This window comes from Jaculus jaculus, chromosome 4, assembly GCF_020740685.1.
Source record: "Jaculus jaculus isolate mJacJac1 chromosome 4, mJacJac1.mat.Y.cur, whole genome shotgun sequence".
Lineage (NCBI taxonomy): Eukaryota > Metazoa > Chordata > Mammalia > Rodentia > Dipodidae > Jaculus > Jaculus jaculus.
The window spans coordinates 16174701-16196736 of NC_059105.1; positions in this window are offsets into that span (position 1 = coordinate 16174701).

Below are 22036 nucleotides of genomic sequence, written 5' to 3' on the forward strand. Positions count from 1 at the left end.
TGTTAAATTTTCATGTTTTTCATTTCCCTTTTTGTGGCTTTTATCTTTTTGTTATTCCCTTAAACTCAAATGTTTGATCTAGGTAAAAGGAACTTGTTTGTTGTGGCTAGTGATTCAACAACACATGGAAAGGAAACTCATTCAACATCATGTTTAATCCAGACCTGGCTGGAATTTCAGGGACGGTGTCCTGATAGAGCCACTCACTGAACTTAGCGTACATAAGAGGCTTGTGATGCAATAGTAAATACCACCAGGTCTCTGGGCCAAAGAGTCCCTACAGGAAAGTACCTTCAGATCTTGGGCTGGGGTTCGTCCATGCTCAGCACCATTGCATTCCTTCTCCTTTTCTTGTGCCTGCCCACCTGCCTCCTGTTCTCCCTCCCATCCCTCTTTCTTCCCAGTGGTTCTTCTTTTTTCTTCTTTTCCCCTTTCTAGTATTGGTTCTACGTCTCTCTCATTCTATGTCCCCCCATAACCACTTTTTCTAATTTCTGCCCTTCATCAGCTTGCAGAATGCCACACTCACTTTTCTTCCCACAGCTGGTGACTTTCTGTTTTGCTGCCACGCCTGGCTCTGCCGTAACCTTACTGTCGCGGACAATTCTTCCTTCTCTCTCCGTCACTCTCGTAGCATCCCAGTGGCTGGGCAGGTGGGAGAAATCGCTCTGGGTCCATTTCAGAGTCTCCGTGGAATCTCCCTAAGGTGAACCCAATCAATCTAAAGTTCCATGTTCCTGCTTTCTTCAAACCCTGCTGCTCTGACCAGCAAGTTTTTTTTTTTAATTTTTTTTTAAATATTTTTTATTTATTTGTTTGAGAGTGACAGACACAGAGAGAAAGACAGATAGAGGGAGAGAGAGAGAATGGGCGCGCCAGGGCTTCCAGCCTCTGCAAACGAACTCCAGACGCGTGCGCCCCCTTGTGCATCTGGCTAACGTGGGACCTGGGGAACCGAGCCTCGAACCGGGATCCTTAGGCTTCACAGGCAAGCGCTTAACCGCTAAGCCATCTCTCCAGCCCACCAGCAAGTTTTAAAGACCCACGAGGGATCCATTGTGTCTTTGAATGGGGCCCAGGAATCTACTTACTTAACGAGTATCCCACATCCCAGGAGATGTTCAGCAGATCAGATGCAGACCACATGTGAGGAATAATGGCATGGGAAATACTGGGGGTGGGGGCAGCTGTGAGAGGGATGTTCTTTTCAATCAGAGTGAAATGAGTTCCAAGGCCTATTATCTATCTCCAGTCCATTCTACCTCATAGATGAACCTACCAGATTACTTAATTGTGACTCTGACCTTCATGTAAGAAGTGGAGCTAACAACCTCTACCTTATACACTTCAAGGAGTTATAGCAAGACCCTTATAAGTTAAATTGAAAGTATTTTTTAAAAAAAATACAAACTATTGAATGCATGTAATAGTAACATAAATTTCATAACACATAAAAATCTCAAAAATTCCTGTTACACGGAAAATAAGTTTGATATTACTCCAAATTAGAAAGGAGGGTAAAATGGCATTGCATGTTTCCTGATGCTGTGAAAAGGCTGCATGAATCCTTCTTAAACTAATGTGCCTGAAATCCCTAAGGAATTTTGCAAAAGATGGATTTGACTAATATGTAGGTTAGGTCCTGAGATTTAGAATTTATAACAAATTCCCGTGTGATGCTGATGATGTTTCAGTGAACCATCTTTGAGTAAAGATGGAATTTATGGGCATAATGGGGAAGCTGAGGGGAAGATGGATGGGTTTGATAAGATGCTGTGAGTCCTCTTGGCTCATGAGAGGTAATGGCTGATGAGAAAGGAAGAAAGCTTAGGCTCTGTCCAGAGTCCCAGTCTAGAAGGAATCACAGCACTGGAGTCATTAGGTGAGGCTTCCAAGAGTCTGAGAGCAGGTAAGGAACTTCACTATCCCACCGTTCCTGGAGGAACTAAAGTCAATGGACAGGGTTGTGTTCAGTGCTGGCAGAGAAGTCCCCAGAGACACAGCACTGAGCTCCAGGAAGCTCTAGCTCTGGATCTGACCAGCTCTGGAGTGGCCAGGCTGTCAAGAAGCTCAAGTGGCAAATCTTTCCTAGTTGATGGAATGATTCTTCACTGAACCCAGAGGGTCTGTAGGCCCTTTTAAACCACATATTTTTTATTTTTATATTTATGTATTATTTATTAAAGAGAGAAAGAGAGAGTGGGTATGCCAGGGCTTCCAGCCACTGCAAAAGAAATCCAGACGTATGTGCCACCATGTGCATCTGGCTTACATGGGTACTGGGGATTGAAACCTAGGTCTTTAAGCTTCATAGGCAAGTGCCTTAACTGCTAAGCCTTCTCTCCAGTCCCTATAGGCCCTTTTACACACTGTAATGAGACAAACAAGTGGATATGGAGTCTTTACATCAGCAAACACCCATGCTGCCTCTTGAATTTATTTGCCCCTCCAGATCTACTCTTTACCTTTCTCCTTTATGGAGCTTCCTGCACACCTGGCTTCAGTTGGGTTCTACAATATTCCTTCCCTAGGTGCCTCCCTGCTGAGCAATGGGCTAAAGTGCCAGTGACAACTCTCAACTGAAGGCCAAGGCTCTGCCCAGGTGTTCCCATCCCATGACTATTGTGCTATTTCTGGAGTCCAGAGGCATTAGCCCTTTCAAACCTGAGTATGGTAAGAATAACCCACTGTTCCCACCTCTGGGTTGCATTATCATCACGTGTTCATTTCCTTTAAGCACTCTGCATCTTTGTAATCATTCCCTTTATTTCATCTCTCTTCGGTTTCTCTGTGTTTCAGTTCTATCCTGATGTAATTATCTGTTATCACAGCACTCCCGTAGCATGATGCTCCCTAGCTCTTTCTGGTGCTAGGAGGTTGCCTTATCCTTAAGTGGCTGTCATGGGAGTAAGAGTACAGAGGAGATAGAAAGAAATCAAGGCTGTCTGTGTCGGCATGGATGGAAATGAAAAGAAGCAGCAGCTGGGGCTTGTTGGGACTTTAAACTTGATGAGGGAGGGAGAGGTTGGCATCGTGATCTATGGATGCAGCAATCAGAATGCAGGTTCTTTCTTTCCAGTTTCACACAGCACACTCTCCCACTTCTCCTAGTCATCTTTTTTAAATTTATTTTTATTTTTGTTTTTATTTATTTGAGAGCGACAGACACAGAGAGAAAGACAGATAGAGGGAGAGAGAGAGAATGGGCGTGCCGGGGCTTCCAGCCTCTGCAAACAAACTCCAGATGCGTGCGCCCCCTTGTGCATCTGGCTAACGTGGGACCTGGGGAACCAAGCCTCAAACCGGGGTCCTTAGGCTTCACTGGCAAGCGCTTAACCACTAAGCCATCTCTCCAGCCCCTCCTAGTCATCTTTAAAGTGTTACAAACTGAGTGGAAGACTTAGGGACCAGTCTACTGGCTTCTTTTCTTTTCTTTTTTTTTTTTTTTTTATCAAATTCCATGCTCTTAGCAAAAGCTATGGCAGCTTCCCTCCCCTTGCTTATGTGATTTGCAAAGAGAGTCATTGTATCAGCTCCTTCCTATATATGTGACTGGCATGTTTTCTGAAAGTGACACGTGCCAAGGATAAGCTACAAGGGTCTTAATCAGTTAGCCACAGGGCCCAAGAAATAGGAATGATGAGCTTAAACCTTGTTGTTCATTTGCCTGAGTTAAGTTCTGTCCACTGTACCAGGATATTATCTCCTCTGTCTGAACCATAGCTCCCTGTGAAAATTATGTTCTTTAATTCATGTACAATACTTAGGGAGTGGCTGGTATCTAAGAAACACTCAATGGGTCTCAACTAGTGTCCATGTTATTTCTGTCTTCAACACCATCGTCTTGGAAATGATGAAGGCAGAGCAGCTTTCTATAAATCCCACTTACATCCCCCAGTCACATTAACTTTCTATCAACATCTAACTTATTTCATTTTATTCTACCGCTGAATATCCCACACAAATGTGGTTCTGGAAAAGGAAGCTATGAGGGCAGTAGAGGCAGTAGAAGCAAGCAGATGGCAGAGAGAGAGAGCAGAGGGAAAATGATTTTAAACTATGTGAGACTCTCTTCTCTTTCTAGGGCATAACCATTAGTTTCTGTTGTTGAGATCTCCCAAGTGTGCCTCAGATCGCGTCCTGACCTTGTGAGCTGGACTCAGGCCTTGGACTCTTCAAGTTCCACTCTCCACCTCAACGTCATAACAGCAGAGAAAGTGCGAGGAAACTGGTACTGGAGAGTTTTCTTCTGGGCTGAGACTGCTTCCCACAGGCTGAGCCAGCTGACCCGGGTAGGCATGGATTCCTCTTAGCTCATCTCCCTGGCTATACATCTGCACATCTGTGCATCTGGAAAACTCAGGAAAGAGCTAAAGTGGAACAAGATACCAGGCCCCAGAAGAATCCGCACTTCTGGGAACCTGTCTTTGTGTCTCCCAGTCTGATGGAAACACTCAGTTCCTCTGAGCATAGACCAGGAAGCCCTGACTCCCTGAGGACTCTCCTTGGAGAACATTCTCTGGCGAAGTTCCAACACCTGATGAGGATAATTGACTCTGTACGATGCTTCACACTTGACAGAACTGCCAAGGAGATGAATGAGCATAAAGTATCGGAAATTGTTTTACCATGTCCACGTTAGAGGCAACATGGCACAGACCTGAAAACCGAGGCTTTGCAGGTAAAAGCAATGTGCACAGATGCAGTGGCCATTACCAGATGGGAAGTGTGGGTGTGCATGGCTCACTCGTCTCAAATCCTGTGATCTTCCCTCTGCATCACCTGCTGGAAGTTTCTACCACGGGCAGCTGTTCAGCCACATGGCAGGGCTCATAGGCTTGTTCTGGGCACTTGCCATACACATTTCTACGTCTATGTTGATCTTATCCCATAGGTTTTAATCTCAACTAGCTCAGAAGATTCCTGAAGGCATACATTAATTATGTTCTTTTCTAGCTCCAGCAGAGTCAAATGATGTATTAATTGATACTTGAATTCATTCTATCTAAGGGGTTCAGGAACCAAGATATTTCTGATATTCCAGAAAGGACTTTCCTACAGATTAAAATGACTTTGCTGTCCTAGATGAACTTCTTGGACAATGTAGATGGTGATAGAAATCAAGTTAGGAGCCTAAAGATAATGAGGAGAGTCCCCTCTGCCTCATTGCATACCTTTTTTTCTAGTGGATTCCTTGGGATTTAAAAGTATAAGCAGTTTTTTTCATTTTTCTTCATCCTTTCCTCATTTCTTTTTTCTCAGCTTATTGTAGTTCTTTCCCATATCCCTTCTATATAATTTGAGTAAGCCAGCATATTCCCAAGTATGTATCTATGAAACTTATACTGAAAGCCATAATTCACCCTCTCTAAATCACAAAATTACTAAAATATTTAGATTGAGTATAAAGAATACCTGATCCTGGCCACTTTCATTCATTCATCTGAATTATCTTGATTTTTGTTGTCATTTTTCTGTTTTCCATTTAAAATTTCAACCAGCCATATAACTTTAGGTACTGAATTAACTACCAAAGAATATCAGCTAGTTATGTTAGCTAAGATTTTAAAAGCTAAACACCAAAATAAATCTATGAATATTTCTAATTCTAAATTCGAATGAATAATTATCAGCTTAAAAGTTCTTTAAATAGATGATTTTACAGAAGCAAACTATTCAGGTCAGAATTTCAGTGTCTGTAGAGGATTGCCTGTTCCTGGATCATGTGTTCTTGGGTGTAGTAGCAGAATGAATGATAGTGTTGATAGTGTTGGGTGGGGACATGAAAGTTATTGAGGATGCATGGTCAGTTGAGGTTCAGAGGAATGGGATCCAAGCATTCTCTCTGTCTTTGTGAATCTCTTCTATTACCAATCATAACTCAGAGGATGGGCAGAAAGACAACGTATTGTGGGGCAACAGATCCCTGTCACCAAGTGGGTAGCAGGTGATGTGGTCCACAAAGACTAATAAGAGAAGGGATTGGAAAGAGGTATGATGAGGAAGAGACCAAGTGTGCTAAATACCTACAGAACTCAGCGGAGGGATGGCTGAAATGCAGAAGGGAGCCTGCTGAGGTTAGGTAGTGTAGTGTGGACCACGTCACGCACAGCACACCCAGAGAACTCAGTTCCCAGTGACCCGCACAGAGCTAATTAAAAGAACCCCAGCTGAGACTGGATAGCATTAGTAGAAAAGAAAGGAGATGAGAGCTGAAAGAATTTAGACCCTTACCTAATGATGTTTGAATTATTATGAGAAATTGGAGAAATACCCAAAGAAAAAAAATAGAGGACCATTTCTTTATTTAAAAAAAAAAAACAGGGCTGGAGGGATGGTTTAGCAGTTAAGACATTTGCCTACAAAGCCAAAGGACCCAGGTTCTATTCCCCAGGACCCACATTAGCCAGATGCACAAGGAGGCACATGCTTCTGGAGTTCATTTGCAGTGGCTGGAGACCGTGGCTCACCCATTCTCTCTCTCCCCATCTTTCTGTCAAATAAATAAATAATAGAAAAAAATAAAATAAAGGACTGGCAATATGGCTTAGCAGTTAAGTCACTTGCCTGCAAAACCTAAAGATTCATGTTTGACTCTCCAGATCCCACTTAAGCCAGATGCACAAGGTGAAACAAGCATGCAAGGTGGCACATACATAAGGGACCCACGTGTCTGAAGTTTGATTGCACTAGCTGGAGGCCCTGGCATGTCTCTCTCTCTCGCTCTTGCTCTCGCTCTCTCACATAAAACGTTCCAGTCTGTTGGGCTTGCCTCAAAAAATAAAAAATAAATTTTTATTTTATTTTTTTTAAATTTATTTATTTGAGAGCGACAGACACAGAGAGAAAGACAGATAGAGGGAGAGAGAGAGAATGGGCGCGTCAGGGCTTCCAGCCTCTGCAAACGAACTCCAGATGCATGCGCCCCCTTGTGCATCTGGCTTAAGTGGGACCTGGGGAACCAAGCCTCGAACTGGTGTTCTTAGGCTTCACAGGCAAGCGCTTAACCGCTAAGCAATCTCTCCAGCCCAAAAAATAAATTTTTAAAAAGCACAAGTTAGTCCCAGAACTCAAAATGCATACACTTAACAGTAATAATATATACTTTGGATTTGTTTTGCTGAAACTAAACAAGTGATTCATGAGACTTTATAAAAGCAGTTGTGACCTTGGGATGATTCAGAAGGCACCATGGTACTAAGAAGAAGTGACAGAGGAGTGCTCAGCATTAAAATATCTCTATCACATCTTCCAAGGCTCAGAGTCAATTGCAGGAGAGGTGGTGGAAAGAATGTAAGAGCCAAAGGAAGTGTAGGACTCCTTACAACATGCTCTTCCAGAGACAAAATAGCCTGGATATCCATGACCTCACAGTGCCTGACACTATCTACACAAGACCACCATACTAGGAGGAAAAGATCATGACATCAATATGAAAGAGATTTGTTGGCTCCATTGTTTTGGGCCTGGGGTGAGGCCACACATCATAGCAGAGGCCATGACCAAATAATAATAATAATAATAATAATAATAATAATAATAATAAGCCACTCATTTCATGGTTAAGAAACAAAAGAGAAATGAAGAGGAAGGACCTGGATCCTAAAATCACCTTCAAAGACAAAAACTTCAATTACCTAAAGGCCATCCACTAGGTTTACCTCCTAATATGCTTCGCCACCCCAGAAACAACAAAAACAACAACACAACTTTAACACATGGGTTTTTGAGGAACATTTAAGGTCCTAACAACAACTAGTGCTTTATATATTTTTTTCCATATACACATATGCTTATGTTTGAATATATATGAAGAATCTCAAGTATTCAAATATATGCTTTAGTACCCTTCTGAAATGGAGAGCCAGCTTAACTGAAAATAGACTCTTTTAAAAAAATTAATTTATTAGTTTTCTTTTCAGTAATCTTTTTTTTTAATTAAATAATAGAGGCTCAAATTTAACCATTAGTCTAGTTAGCTACAAGCACATAGTATTTGATGCACAACTACAAAACATGGGTATTCTGTCCCAGGTAAAAAGAAAAGACTCATTCATGGAAAGTGATGTCTCCAAATAAAACTTATTGGTATCCTTGAATTGAGAGGAAAGTTATAGAGGGTGTTCAACAATATTACTTTTTCCACAAAAATGATAACAGAGAAAAAGAAAACCATGAAATTGTGTGGCCAGAATGAAGCAAAGTTTTGAAAACTATTGAATTGAAGTAATTGCCTCCCCATATTGTCACCAGATAAAAGTCTGGTTGACGGTGGTTAATAACACCCCGAGTCTTGAGGCTTGGGCAGAATCTCAGGTCACAACTTCACAACTCTGCCCACCTCAGTGCTCAGGGGCCCACTACTTCTGCTCTCTTTCCTTTCAAAATACAAGCCAGCAAAGTGTGATCTCGTGAACTGACATCAACTGCCCAGAGTTGGGATTTTTCTCATTTGGTATTGAAGGAATTTTAACATTTATCTCAGAAGGTAACATTGGTTTGGTAATACATAAGAGTTTAGAGTTGTAACTTGAATTCTAGAGATAGTTTTCAGTCTATGTATTTATAGGGGAAAAAACTCAGAATTTTCTAAGCTACAAGGTAAATATGAGCTCCAAACATAACATGTTTGTAGAATGAATTTGGGTGGCAAATATCAACAAGGAAGTTTAATGACAAATTTGAACAAAGTGTTTAGCTCTCATCTAAAATCATAGGTGGCTCATGTCAAAGGAGGGAAGCATAATAAATGAGAACACATCCATATCCAGTCTGACAACAACAGAAAGAAGTTAAATCACACGGGGTCCTTAAGAAGTAATTGAATCATATCTTCAAATATTTAAAGGTGATAATAATGAGATCTAACAAAAATGAGACCAGTTGCCTCATCAAACATGAATTTCACTTACTGGCAAATACTTAGATACTGAGATCCAAAGGTACAACATATTTCTTTTATATATTATATGAAAATGGCACTAGCTAATACTTATAAAGCACTTACTATATCCCAGGTACTTTTCAGGTATATTACAACTAATCCTTATGACATCTTATAGCCCCATCTTAGATGAACAAGGCAATCACAAGAGGCTAACAACATACCCTACACTATTTACCTACTTAGTGGATGAACTGGTTTCAGACCTTTCTTTTTGTTATTCAGAACTTTATTATGTGAGCATATTTCAAGTTGGTCTTATTCCCATCAAGTTATACTCTTATGTTCCCCATCCCCCACTTCAATTCCACTGAGCACCCTTTGTGGGATTATCTGTTATCACTGTGGGGTCATAAATGCACCAATCAGTCATGGGTGGAATGAACAATGCCTTAGAGTACAACTTCACACCCTGAGACTCTTACATTCTTTCTGCTCTCTCTTCTGCAATGTTCCATAATCCTTGGAAGGGATATTACAAGTCTCCTTTCATGTTGAGCTCTCAGCAGCCTCTGATTTTCTACTTGGATGGGTTTTGAGTCTCCTCAGTCTCAGACCCTTCTCTTAACTCTTTACATTTATTCTTGGGATTCTTTGACTGACATCCACAACCAGGAAGGGTTAGTTTGAAAAAAAAAAATTTTGTAAATCAAAATGGAGGAATTCATTAGTCCAGGGACATTCCTAAAATTCCCCCATTTAGTTTGTGATCCAGGTTTCCAATTCTTGGTTCACTGCTCTTTCAACTCACTGCATCCTGCCAATTCTCTGGAGAAACAGCATGATGCTTTGTATCACTGTCAAACAGCACCAAAAAGAGTCAGCCAGTATGGCCAACTATGTCCATCCTCTAAGTTAACATCTAGCACATTGGAAGTGAGGCAATGCATGCTTCTCCTGGGAGGTGGAATGAAGAAGAAAGGCCCATGGGCCAAAGGTTATCCCTAAGTGCTTCATTTGTACATTACTGAGCTGTAGTATGTACTGTAAGGAGATTCCAAGGTGAAATATGGAGCAAGATGAGAGTTCACAGCTATTATGGTTTAGTTATAAAATGTCCTCCTTCATAGGCATATATATTTGAACATTTGATCCTTGTGGTGGTTTGATTCAGGCGTTTCCCCATAAACTTAAGTATTCTGAATGCTGGGTCCCCAGCTGGTGGCAATTTGGGAATTGGCACTTCCTGGAGGGAGTATATTGTTTGGAGAAGGCTTATGGGTGAAATAGCCAGCTTCCCCTTGCCAGTGTTTGGCACACTCTCCTGCTGCTGCTGTCCACCTGATATTGGCCAGGAGGTGATACACACCCTCTGCTCATGCCATCATTTTCCCTGCCATCCTGGAGCTTCCCCTTGAGTCTGTAAGCCAAAATAAACCCTTTCCTCCTATAAAATGCTTTTGGTCAGCCAGCAATGTGAAGCTTACTATAACATAAAACTGGGACCAGAAAAATGGGGCCTATATTGCTAGAAAACTGACTGTGTGGCTTTGGTCAATTGAAACTAATCTGAGGGGGGACTTTGGGAGAATTTGAAACCTTGGCCGAAGAGATGCCTTGAAGTGCTATAAGTGCAGCTTGATGTACTATTTTCGTCAGAACTGAAAGGCCTGAATGCAGTAAGAACTTTAGGCTGTGAGATTTGACTTATGAAGGGAAGAAAGAGCTTTGCCTGGGCTGGAATAGAAGGAGTTTGTGTGAGAGACTTGCTGCATTCTGCCTGCTTGTGTCCTGAGAACTTGTGTAGGGTTACATTGTATAGAAATGAACTGAAATGAGCAGGTAGATATGGAACAGAAGGAAATAAAATGGTTGGGTCAAAACTGCTGCCCTTTCAGCTGCAATTGTTGAGGGATAACAACCATTGAGATTGGGCCAGCTGATCTGCATTTGGACAGTAGGAAGAATGCAGACTCTTGAAGTAAGGGAACTGAATGCATTTGGCCCTTATCTCGGTTTCCTGTTTTTTCATGATAGAAAGAGGTAGGGTATTCCCTAAATGCTACCACCACCATGGATCCACTGCTGCCACACCTTCTCTGCTATGACCAACTATATCCCCTGAAACAGTGAGCCAAAAGAAGCCCATCGTCCCTTAGGTTGCTTGGTCAGGCATTCTATTTTATGGGCACAGACAGCTGAAAGATCTAGTCATAAAGAAGAGAAGGCATGAAGTCTGACCAAATCACACAATTTATAACAGTATGCTTCTAGAGCACAGCATCTTTTTGGAACAATTCCAGAATCCTTTGTATGCTTCAGAAAGTTAATTTACTTGTCTGAAGTAAAGACAGATCTCTAAGTCACCAAGCAATGAATAAGAAGTCTCATCCCATTGTCCTCCTGTCCTCTGTTACAGTGAACTTCAGTCTTCCTCAGCATTTTCTCACCTGGGAGCAGCGGCCTTATTTCCTCTGAGTGAGACCTTCACAAGGCTTGGGAAAGATTGTTCTCAAACCCTGGTCCTAAGCTAATTTAAAAAAAGAAAGAAAGAAAGAAAGAAAGAAAGAAAGAAAGAAAGAAAGAAAGAAAGAAAGCCAGCCGGGTGTGGTGGCGCATGCCTTTAATACCAGCACTTGGGAGGCAGAGGTAGGAGGATCGCCATAAGTTCGAGGCCAACCTGAGTTTACATAGTGAATTCTAGGTCAGCCTGAGCTAGAGTGAAACCCTACCTTGAAAAACTAAAAACAAAGAAAAAAAGAAGAAGAAAAGAAAGAAATTTCACTATGTTTCACTCAGGTTTACACTGCTGGCAGAAATCACCCAAGCAAGAGCAGCTTGTGGGCAAAAGAGGTTTATTTTGGCTTACAGGCTCCAGGGGAAGCTCCACAATGGCAGGGGAAAACAATTCCAGGAGCAGAAGGTGGACATCACCCTCTGGCCCACATAAGGTGGACAACAGGAACAGGAGAATGTGTCAAACACTGGCATGGAGAAACTGGCTATACACCCATAAGCCTGTACCCAACAATACACTCCCTCCAGGAGGCATTAATTCCCTAGCATTCAGAACACCTAAGTTTATAGGGGACACCTGAATCAAACCACCACACACAATTATGATTACTGCAGATGAGCCATTAAGCCAAATTGGCCAATTGGCCACTGATGATTACCCCCAGGCTTTAAATAGACCTTCGGAAAAGGGATATTCTCTTTCTGCTTAAGGTTTTCTGAGGAATAGGGCCAAGCTACTGGAAGCCACTCTTGTCTTCTTTTGAATAAAATGTGTCTGAGAAAGTAGCCAACACAGACAGAATGCTGGGAAACCACAACCAGTGGAGCCCCGCATCAGTGACGTTTCTGGAGTGCCCATAGTCAAGGGCCATTAAGTATCCTTTTGTGCTGAAATTAATTAGAGTGATGTATCTCTCACTTGCAGTCCTGTGAATCCTGATAGGCTTGATTTTCTACTATTAAGTCTGAGAGCTACAGATGGATCAGAAAATGGAGGCCTTCTCAGAATAACCTTAGCTTTCTCCCATTCTCCAAGCCATCCCCATCCACTACTCCAGAGCGTCCAGTCCCATGAGTATCAGAACTCATGAAATCTTCTCTCTTGCCTCTCTAGGCATTGACAACTAAACTACCTCTAACAGATAAGCCTCAAGAAAAGGACTACGTCGCTGGGCGTGGTGGCGCACGCCTTTAATCCCAGCACTTGGGAGGCAGAGGTAGGAGGATTGCTGTGAGTTCGAGGCCACCCTGAGAGTGCATAGTGAATTCCAGGTCTTCCTGGACTAGAGTGAGACACTAAGATCACCAGGTCTGAGTACTGTGACGTGTTTCAATGCTGTTATTACATGTTAACTCTGCAGTCTCAGAGGTCATGCAGAGAAAAATCATGAAAGTTGAAGATGTTTTGCAAAGTAGGTACTATTCAGTAGGTTTTTCCAGTACAATGCTGGGTCAGGAAGAGCATATACAGTGATGAGACAGATGGAACATTCTCTTGCTTGATGATAATTTGGGCAGAGCCTTGAATGGGGAGGAACACTGTGACATGTAGAGGGCAGAGGCCACTAAGGCATGTACATAGACAGCATGCTAAGCAAAGTGAGCTACATTTTCTGAACTAGATGTTTTGACCTCTAGAGGGGTCTTTTTCTCCCAACTCTAAGCATCATGATTACCTACTTCTCTCAGAACAGAAAAAAAAAAAAATGGGGCTGAAGATATGGTTTAACCATTAAGGCACTTGCCTGTAAAGCCTAAGTACCCAGGTTCAATTTTCCAGGTCCCATGTAAACCAGATGCACATAGGGGCGCATGCATCTGGAGTTCGTTTGCAGTGGCTACAGGCCCTAGCATGTTCATTCTCTCTCTGTCCCACTCTTTATGTCTCAAATAAAAATAAATGAAAAATTTTTTTTAAAAAAAAAGAAAAAAAAATGTCACACAGACTGGCTTCCAGATTGCTCCAAACACACTCAGGGATGCTGAGCATAGTACTGACAGCCTCCCAAAAAAGGAGCTGACATTCTCAGAGGAAAACAAAACAGCAGGGTGGTCGATTGCCACTAACCCAGGCATCCCAGAGTTCTCTGCTGACTGTTCTGACAGCATTGGGGTTTTCCTGTCGCCCCTTGGAACATGAGCTGGGTGAGTAGGGTGTGTTGCATTTTATTTCCTTAATTAAAGCAAATTATAACCTTGAAAGAATACAGGGTACACCCTTTGTGGTTCAAATAAAATGACTGTGGAGGACTTGAAATTTGTTCCTTAGCTCCAGTGTTCTTCTGAGTCTTGTCTCCCTGCAATGGGAGACTCAAGGATGTCTATGTTGCCTTTAGCTGGAAGGTGGCCTTGAAAACAACTTTGACTTTGATCAGAGCAGCAGCTGGCATCCTATACTGTGATGAAGGTAGCTAACTCAAGGATTCAGAAGAGTGGCTGCCCCCCTCTTTCAGGATTGTATGTGTCCATTGAAACTACTTGCGTTCCCCACTTCCCACCCAGTAATGGTCAGTGCATCTGCATCAGGAAAAAATAATCCAAACCACAACCTTGCTCTCCAGGCCACACACCCGCATGGCGGAAGAGACAACCTAATCACCCTGAAAGGCTCCTTGATTCCAGAGAGGACTTCTCACTCACCTCATCGGTGTATCCAGCGGATAAAGCACCCAAATAAATGCCTGAAACACTGCAGTATCGAACCGCATTTTTCAGTTTAAGTCCATTTTTCTTCATATTGTATACATCAATGATAATTTGTCATAGTGTTAATCTTATTCTTCATATGCTTTTCCTACCTTAAGAACAATATGTCATTTGAACTGAACTGGTAAAGGATGAGTATGCTGTTCAGACTTTCTCATAAAAAAAATGTCTCAGATGATGTCAACAATGGGCTAGATTAAATGGGTGGGGAGGAAAAAGATAATAAAAATTATTTAATAAGTTATGACAGAGATCAGTGGTTATACAGAGAAAAAGAATTTGTCTTATTTCAAGAAAGTGCCTTTTACAACTGAGCCATCTCTCCAGCCCCAAAATTGCCTTATTTTATACCATCAACCATAAAGAGAAAAATAGATAGCTATCATATGTGACATTTCCTAGAAGAGAGTGGAAAAAGGACTTTAAAAGTATGTAAGTGTAGACTTTTACAATATTTTAATTAATTAATTAGTTTTGCAAGGAAAAAGGAGAGAGAATGGACACATCAGGGTCTCCAGTCACTGTAAACTCCAGATACATGTGCCACCTTGTGTACCTGGCTTATGTGGCTACTGGACAATCAAGCCTGGGTCCTCAGGCTTTGCAAACAAGCACCTTAACCACTAAGCAATCTCTCCAGCATAGACTTTTAAACAATAAATAAGTTAACAAACATGATAATTTAACACCTAAATATACAAAGTGCCACATGCATCTGGAGTTCATTTACAGTGGCTGAAGGCCCTAGCACACCCATTCTCTCTCTGTCCCTCTATCTGCCTCTCTCTCTCTCTGTCAAATAAATAAAAAATTAAATTTAAAATATTTTTAAAAATTCTTTTAAAGAATTAATGGGCTGGAGAGATGGCTTAGCAGTTAAGCACTTGCCTGTGAAGCCTAAGGACCCCGATTCGAGGCTCGGTTCCCCAGGTCCCGCGTTAGCCAGATGCACAAGGGGGCGCACGCGTCTGGAGTTCGTTTGCAGAGGCTGGAAGCCCTGGTGCGCCCATTCTCTCTCTCTCTCCCTCTATCTGTCTTTCTCTCTGTGTCTGTCGCTCTCAAATAAATAAATAATTTTAAAAAATTCTTTAAGAATTAACATAAAACCATTTAAGGTTCTGGAGAGACTGTTCAGTGGTTAAAGGCACTGCTTGCAAAGCCTGATAGCATGAGTTTGACTTCCTAGTACCCATGCAAAGCCAGATGTACAAAATGTACATGTGTCTGGAGTTCGTCTGCAATGGCAAGAGGCCTGGTGTAATCATACTCTCTCTCTCTCTCTCTCTCTCTTTTTCTGTCCTTATAAATAAATAAATAAATAAATAAATAAATAAATAAATAAATAAATAAATAAAAATGGAGTAAAAATGTAAATTAAGGCCAGATGTGATTGTGGGTGGTGCACGCCTTTAATAGTTGACTTATAAGACATCTAATCAAAGTTGTCAGTAAAGGTATGAAGAAGTTCGATGTCACTAATTACACAACAGCACCCTAAAATAATAGTGATATGCTTTTTATGTATAAATAAGTCCTATCATATGCAGTGGTGAGAGAAAACTTTATATATGCTCTTGGGATGTTCATTTGAAAATTGTTTCAAATGTTTTTAAAATGTAAATGCACTTGACCCAGCCAAGCTGTGTGATGGAGCCTATTGCTACCAAGGTGGAGGCCACAGGTCAGCAGTGAAATTGAGCCTGCTGGCCAACCCAGCACTGTATCTCACACCCTGCAGGATAAGATTGCTGGCCTGTAACATTAGTATTTGCAAACCCAGGGGGCTGTGTCTGCATGTTTTTGCAGCTGGAGGTCAGGAAGAGGCTGGGGCTAGATTGATTGAAATTTGGCTTGAGGGAGCTGGAAGGAACCCTAGAGACCTTCTGCTCTGACCTTTTTGTTTGATAGATGATGGGGTTGGGAGGTATGTGAGAAATGACTTGCCCAGTGACCTAACCCGATCAGAAAGCACAGTGAGGATTTCGGATCTAGTCCCCTACCTCCTACCCCAAGCTCCTGCCATTTTTCAACTTCCAGTTTTCTTTCCAGCTAGTCAACCTTCTGAATGACGTGTTTTGTGGCCCATCATCTGGCTTTCATTAATAGCCAACTAGTCTGGGGCTTTGTAATGATTTGTCATAACATCCATGGTTGTGTTTGTGGTTCTTGTCACTTTAGCTGCAATGTAACAGGAAGGAGACTGACCAGCAGGGGTCTGGAGGTGCCACTGCAGATTTTCTCCCCACCCTAAGAATCCCTTCTCATCTGGAGGTAATAAGTTCATAAAACAATCCTGAATATTCTTTATAAACCTTTTTTAGCACTTACCTTCTCATTGCTGGGACAAAATACCTGACCAGAAGCAACTGACGGGAGGAAAAGGTTTACTGCAGGCTTACAGATTCAAGGGGGATATTTCATCATGGTGGTAGGAAAAATGGCAACTGACTCAAAAGCAGGGCAGGAGCAGTCAGAGTGAGTCAGCTCTGAACACCCACTTGGCTAAACTAATCAACCTCAAGGTGTGCCCCCAGAAACACACCTCCTCCAGAAAGGGCCTACTTCCCAAAGGCTCTACCAGCAGCAGACTAAGAAGGAAAATTAATCACAAATACTTGAGGTTATGGGGAATATTTTAATGCAAACCACCTTTAATGTAATATAGCTTTTTATTTATTTACTTGCAAGCAGATAGAGATAGAGAATGGGCACAGCAGGGCTTCTAGCCATTACAAATGAACTCCAGATGCACGCACCACTTTGTGCATCTGGCTTTATGTGGATATTGGGGAATCAAACCTGGCTTTGTAGGCAAGCTCCTTAAATGCTGAGCCATCTCTCCAGCCCCAGGAATGCATCTTTTCAATATGAATATTTTCTGAAAGTCCTGCTATTTTCTTTTAAGAAATGAATAAATGAATCAGAGTCAGTGGTGTGTGCTGTGAACCCTTCTTGCTCTGGAAACTGGGAAAGGACAGTCGCTTGAGCCCTGCCTGAACAACATAGAGAGACTGTCTCAGAAAAACAAAACTGTGTGGGTTCACTGAGAGGCATGAAAGAAAATTCATAAACCTGTGCATGTGTAGATCTGGACACTAACTCTAAGAATGAAACTGGAGGCTAATTAATTTCTGCTGTAGAAGAATGTTAACTTAAAAAAACCCCAAACCCTGCTGTAGAGAGGGGTGATATGTTTGGCTGTACTCTAGTCATGAAGTAGAGCAATGACTTAGCCTAAACCAGTTTTGTTCAACATTAATGTGAACCATGGACAGGATTTTCTGTGCTCTAGTAGCTACATACACAAGCAAAACAGTTGAAATTAGTTTTAATAATGTATTTTCTTTTATCCGGCAGATAGAAACTATTATCACTTCAGGATGTAACCAATACAGAAAATTAGTTAAATATTTTACATTCTTCTTTTCTTACTAATCTTGAAAATCTGGTGTATATTTTATACTTAGATCACATCTTGGTTCAAATGCTGTAGTCTTTTTAAGAAATTCTTGATTTATATTTAGAGTTCGTAAAACTTACACTTGAAACATGGTCAAGTTGTTTCATACGCAGTTAAAAGTTCTTCAAGAACTGAAATGTGTGTGTGTGTCAGTTTTTAAATTAAATTAGAAAGCCAGTTCTCAGTTTTATTTATCACATTTCAATTGACCAATAGCCACATGTGGCTACCACATTGTACAGCATTGGTCAATGCCCTGTGATGGACTGAGTCATTTGACCACCCACTTCTGTCCTCAGGAAGAAACTTAGCTCATCAAGCAAAATACTAGATTGCTCTACTTTAGAGATGGGTGCTTAAGGAAAGGCCATCAGAGTAAAACATAAAATCACATTAAATAAGTTCGAAAAAGTTTCCTGGGTCTGGGGCCATGGCTTAGGTGGTAAGGCCCCTGCTATGCAAGTGTGAAGACCCAAGTTCAGACTCACAGCACCCATGTAAATAGGTGAGAATCTGCCTGTAATCCCAGCATTTGAGAAGTAGAAATAATAGATTCCTGAGGCAAGCTGGCAGGTGAATTCCAGATTCTGTGAGAGACCCTTTCACAATAAATAGGTGGAGGGTGAGCGAGGAAGACCTCTGATGTTGACCTCTGGTATCCACATGCATGCATCTTTATACATATTTGCATCTACACACATATACATATACATGCAAAACAAATCAAGGTTTCATCTAGGGTGGCATGAAAGTCTCTAGAAAGGAGTGAGGGTCACGTGGTCTTGGAAGGATCAGAGAGTAAGGAAGATCCACCACTTCTACGATTCCAGAATAAAGCTATTGTCACATCTTTGAAATAATATATACATATTTGATAAATATAGTAATTGCCAAAGCCCAGGCTCGCTGTGACTCACCCCCAAATACTTATAGCCTTCACTTGCAGACACTGTGCATCAAAGTCAGAAATTGTGGTTGCATAAAATCTGATCTTTGAAAAGAAAACCTTATTTACCATCCTGAAAGGGCTTCTAAGTGTCATCAAAGACTTGGTTTCTTTATATACTCATTCCTATGTTATAGCTCAAAAATGACTAGATTAATACAAAATTAGGTGGGCACAGTTTTATAAGAACACACCTACTGCAGGAAGCAAACGACACCTGTTGTTGAACTTACATTGTAAAAATTCTTTTCATAGTCAAGGTTTGGCTTACAAAATGGTTCCACTTGATGTTCTTGGGCTTATTTATGGCTTCGGAGATGGAGGTTAATTGTGACATACTGTCTTTGGCGTCTCTTCTCTCTAGACCCACTTCAACAATCACAATCATATATTTTTGCCAAAGAAATAATTTTATTTACTAAAGGTTAACTTTGTGTCATTTTGTCTTATAACTTCAATATATAGGAAAGCCTCCCAATCCTGAGGAACTTGGGGTCTACTTTTAAGTCTATCATGTTTGTCTGAACACTTTCTTTACATTGATCCACATATACATCTACCAAATAAGCGTAAGGAAGTTAAGGACCATAGATGTGTATCTCACCTTGAGCCCCTTGCACTGAACCCCATGTCAGAGCTTTAGGAAAGCCCTCTGTATGGAACAAGAGAGTAAAAGGAGCAATGCCTACCTAGATAGCCTAGCAGAACACACTTTCTCAAGGAAGTTGGAGAAGGAAAGGCATGGGATGAATCCAGTATTAGCAAAAGCATGATGGACAAGTGTTTCAACTACCTTAGATATTCAGGTGTCCTCTGCCCCCAATCACTTAGAGGTTAGCATCACACCTAGGCATGGTGTTGGGCATTGCAGAGGTGCTGGATAGGAAACCAGAAGAGTGATGAAATTAAACCGCCCACCTCTGTCTCTTGGAGAATATTCAGCTTATTCAGAACCACATTGCTTGAGTTCAATTACAAAAGCCAGGGATTTAGGAAGCCAATCATCCAATGATCCCCAGACACAGATCCTGTGTGTTTTCATTCATATCTCCCCCAACATAAGCTGCAGAAGTCAAGTCACGCATGCTTCTTATAAAGGAGCCAGAAACTTCCTGCTAAAATCATATGAGGTGGTGAGTCCTTAGAGCACAGGGGTGAGAGCAAATACAGCAGGTGTCAAAAGGAACAGACTCATCTCTTCAAATTTCACTGACATGACATGTCCCTCCTCACCAGGTAAGCCTTTGCCCAACCTCTCTGCATGAATACCAAAGGGAGAATAAAATGATCAGACCAAGGTTGACATGGCGATAGCTTGAGATGCTTGCTAATTGGGTAAGAGGTAAAGAATTTAAAAAAGTAGCTTCCAGTCTAGGTATGAGTTCTATACACTTTCTTACAGAATGAGAAGTGATGTTCATTATAGCAAAGAAAGAGAGGTCAGACAGACAAACAATTTGGTTTAAAAAGAAAAAGTGCAATTAGCCTCGGAGTAAAAAGAAGCAACTTCAGCCGTGACATGATCTAGACTAGCTCTGTGGCCCTGAGCAAGTCATTGTCCCTTTAGACTTTAATAGCCTCACCCAGACTGTGCCCGTCACAATGTTGTGAAAGTATGCCCATGCAACCACCAGCCATTCTATTTGCTACTTTCAGTACAATGTTCAGTAAGTTACATGAGTTATTCAATTCTGTATTTTAAGACTGACTTGAGTTAATATTTTTTTCTGAAATACAACATATTCAAGGTAGTCTGGGCTAAAATATGATACTCTATAGATTAGTTGTATTATCAGAGAATAATTTCCTTGTAAATCAAGAAAAAAAGAAACATCTGGGCTGGAGAGATGGCTCAGTGGGTAAAGGTGCTTGCTTACAAAGTCTGATGACCTAGCTACCCACATAAAGCCAGATACACAAAGTGGTACATGTGTTTGGAGTTCGTTAGCAGTGGCCAGATGCCATGGAACAACCATTCCCTCCCCACTACCTCTCCTTAAAAATAAATAAATAAAAATATTTTAAAAGAAGAAACATATCTCCAATATATGAGAGTTATACATAACTGTAGAAAATAGCTATATATATTATATTTTAATACCTTTATTATGACACTTTAAGAATCCTGGCAATTAAAGATTGCTGTGGTTTACAGTTTAGATATTAACTATTCCCTGAAAGCTCATGCATAAGTTTTTTGTTCATTGCTTTTTATTTCAGCAATGCAAAGTTTAGGGAAAGAACTTTGGGAAAATGATTAGATCAAAATTTATTTTTTTAGCATTATGCTACGACCATATAAGATTTGCCACCTTAACTATTTTAAGAAATTTTGTGGTGCTGATTGCATCATTGGGAATCTGACCAACAGAACTTTTTCATCTTGTAAAACTGAAACTGTACCTATCGACAAACAGCTCCCCTTCCCTCCCTCCTGATAGCCCCTGCCAACCACAGTTCTACCTGCTGCTTCCACAAATCTGACTGCTTTAAATGCCACATGTAAGCAGAATCATAGGGTATTTTGTTTTTAAGTTAAGTCCACTTTTAAGAAAGGATTTTTTCATCCTCATCTTTTTATAGGAGATCTCCTTAGGGTCCTTGGAATTCCACGAGATCATGACTTCCATCTTTCACACTTTTCTCTTGTCACTTCCTGGAATGTGAGACTGTCTTGTGATATAAACCCCTTGGCTGGAATTTGGCATGTGGAGAGGAATGGGTATATGTAGCAGACAGCTTCAGGTTTACTGAGATGAACTTCCAGGCCAGGTACAGTTAAGGAGGAAGGGATATTTATTGAAGCTTACAGATCCAGGGGAAGTTCCAGAATGGCAGAAGAAACTAGCCTGCCTTCACAGAACCAAGCAGAGAGGCAGGAAGCACCAGCCAAAAAACCAAAAGCCACATAGCACATTTCAGGAACTCCTGTTAAGCACACTTTGCATATCTTTAAGTTGAAACCTGAAACCCACCATCACACCTTAAGACCCACCCAGTGACATTGCCTTCAGCCAGGTGGTTGCAGATGCAAACTACAAACAAATAAAATACTGAATATGTTGGGGGCCATCTATTCAAACCACCACAGTATACCATGGTCCTCAGATCTGCCTCATTAATTCAGGGAAAGGGACGGGGGACATGAAAAAGGCAGAACAAAAGAACATATCCTAGAGAAGAAAGTATTCAGAGCATGAATGTGAGAGAGGAGGAGTGAAGTAGAAGATGGGAGAGGGACTTAGAAATCGATCTAAGAAGGATGAACTTGTAGTTTGAATCAAACAATTGTTCAACCCAGAAGGGAGGCAGCATGACAGATGTTTCCTCTGTCTCTACAATGACAAAGCAGTTACCTGTGCAAGGCATACCTTAGCATTCTCAGAGATATAAGGCCAAGGAAACAACATGTACTTCTAAAAGGTCTTCTTTGGCCAGTGTTTCACGATAATAACTTTCAAGATTTGAGAAAGAGACATGGTGCTAACAGAAGGACATTCTTCTGAGGCAGGCATGAATTAAG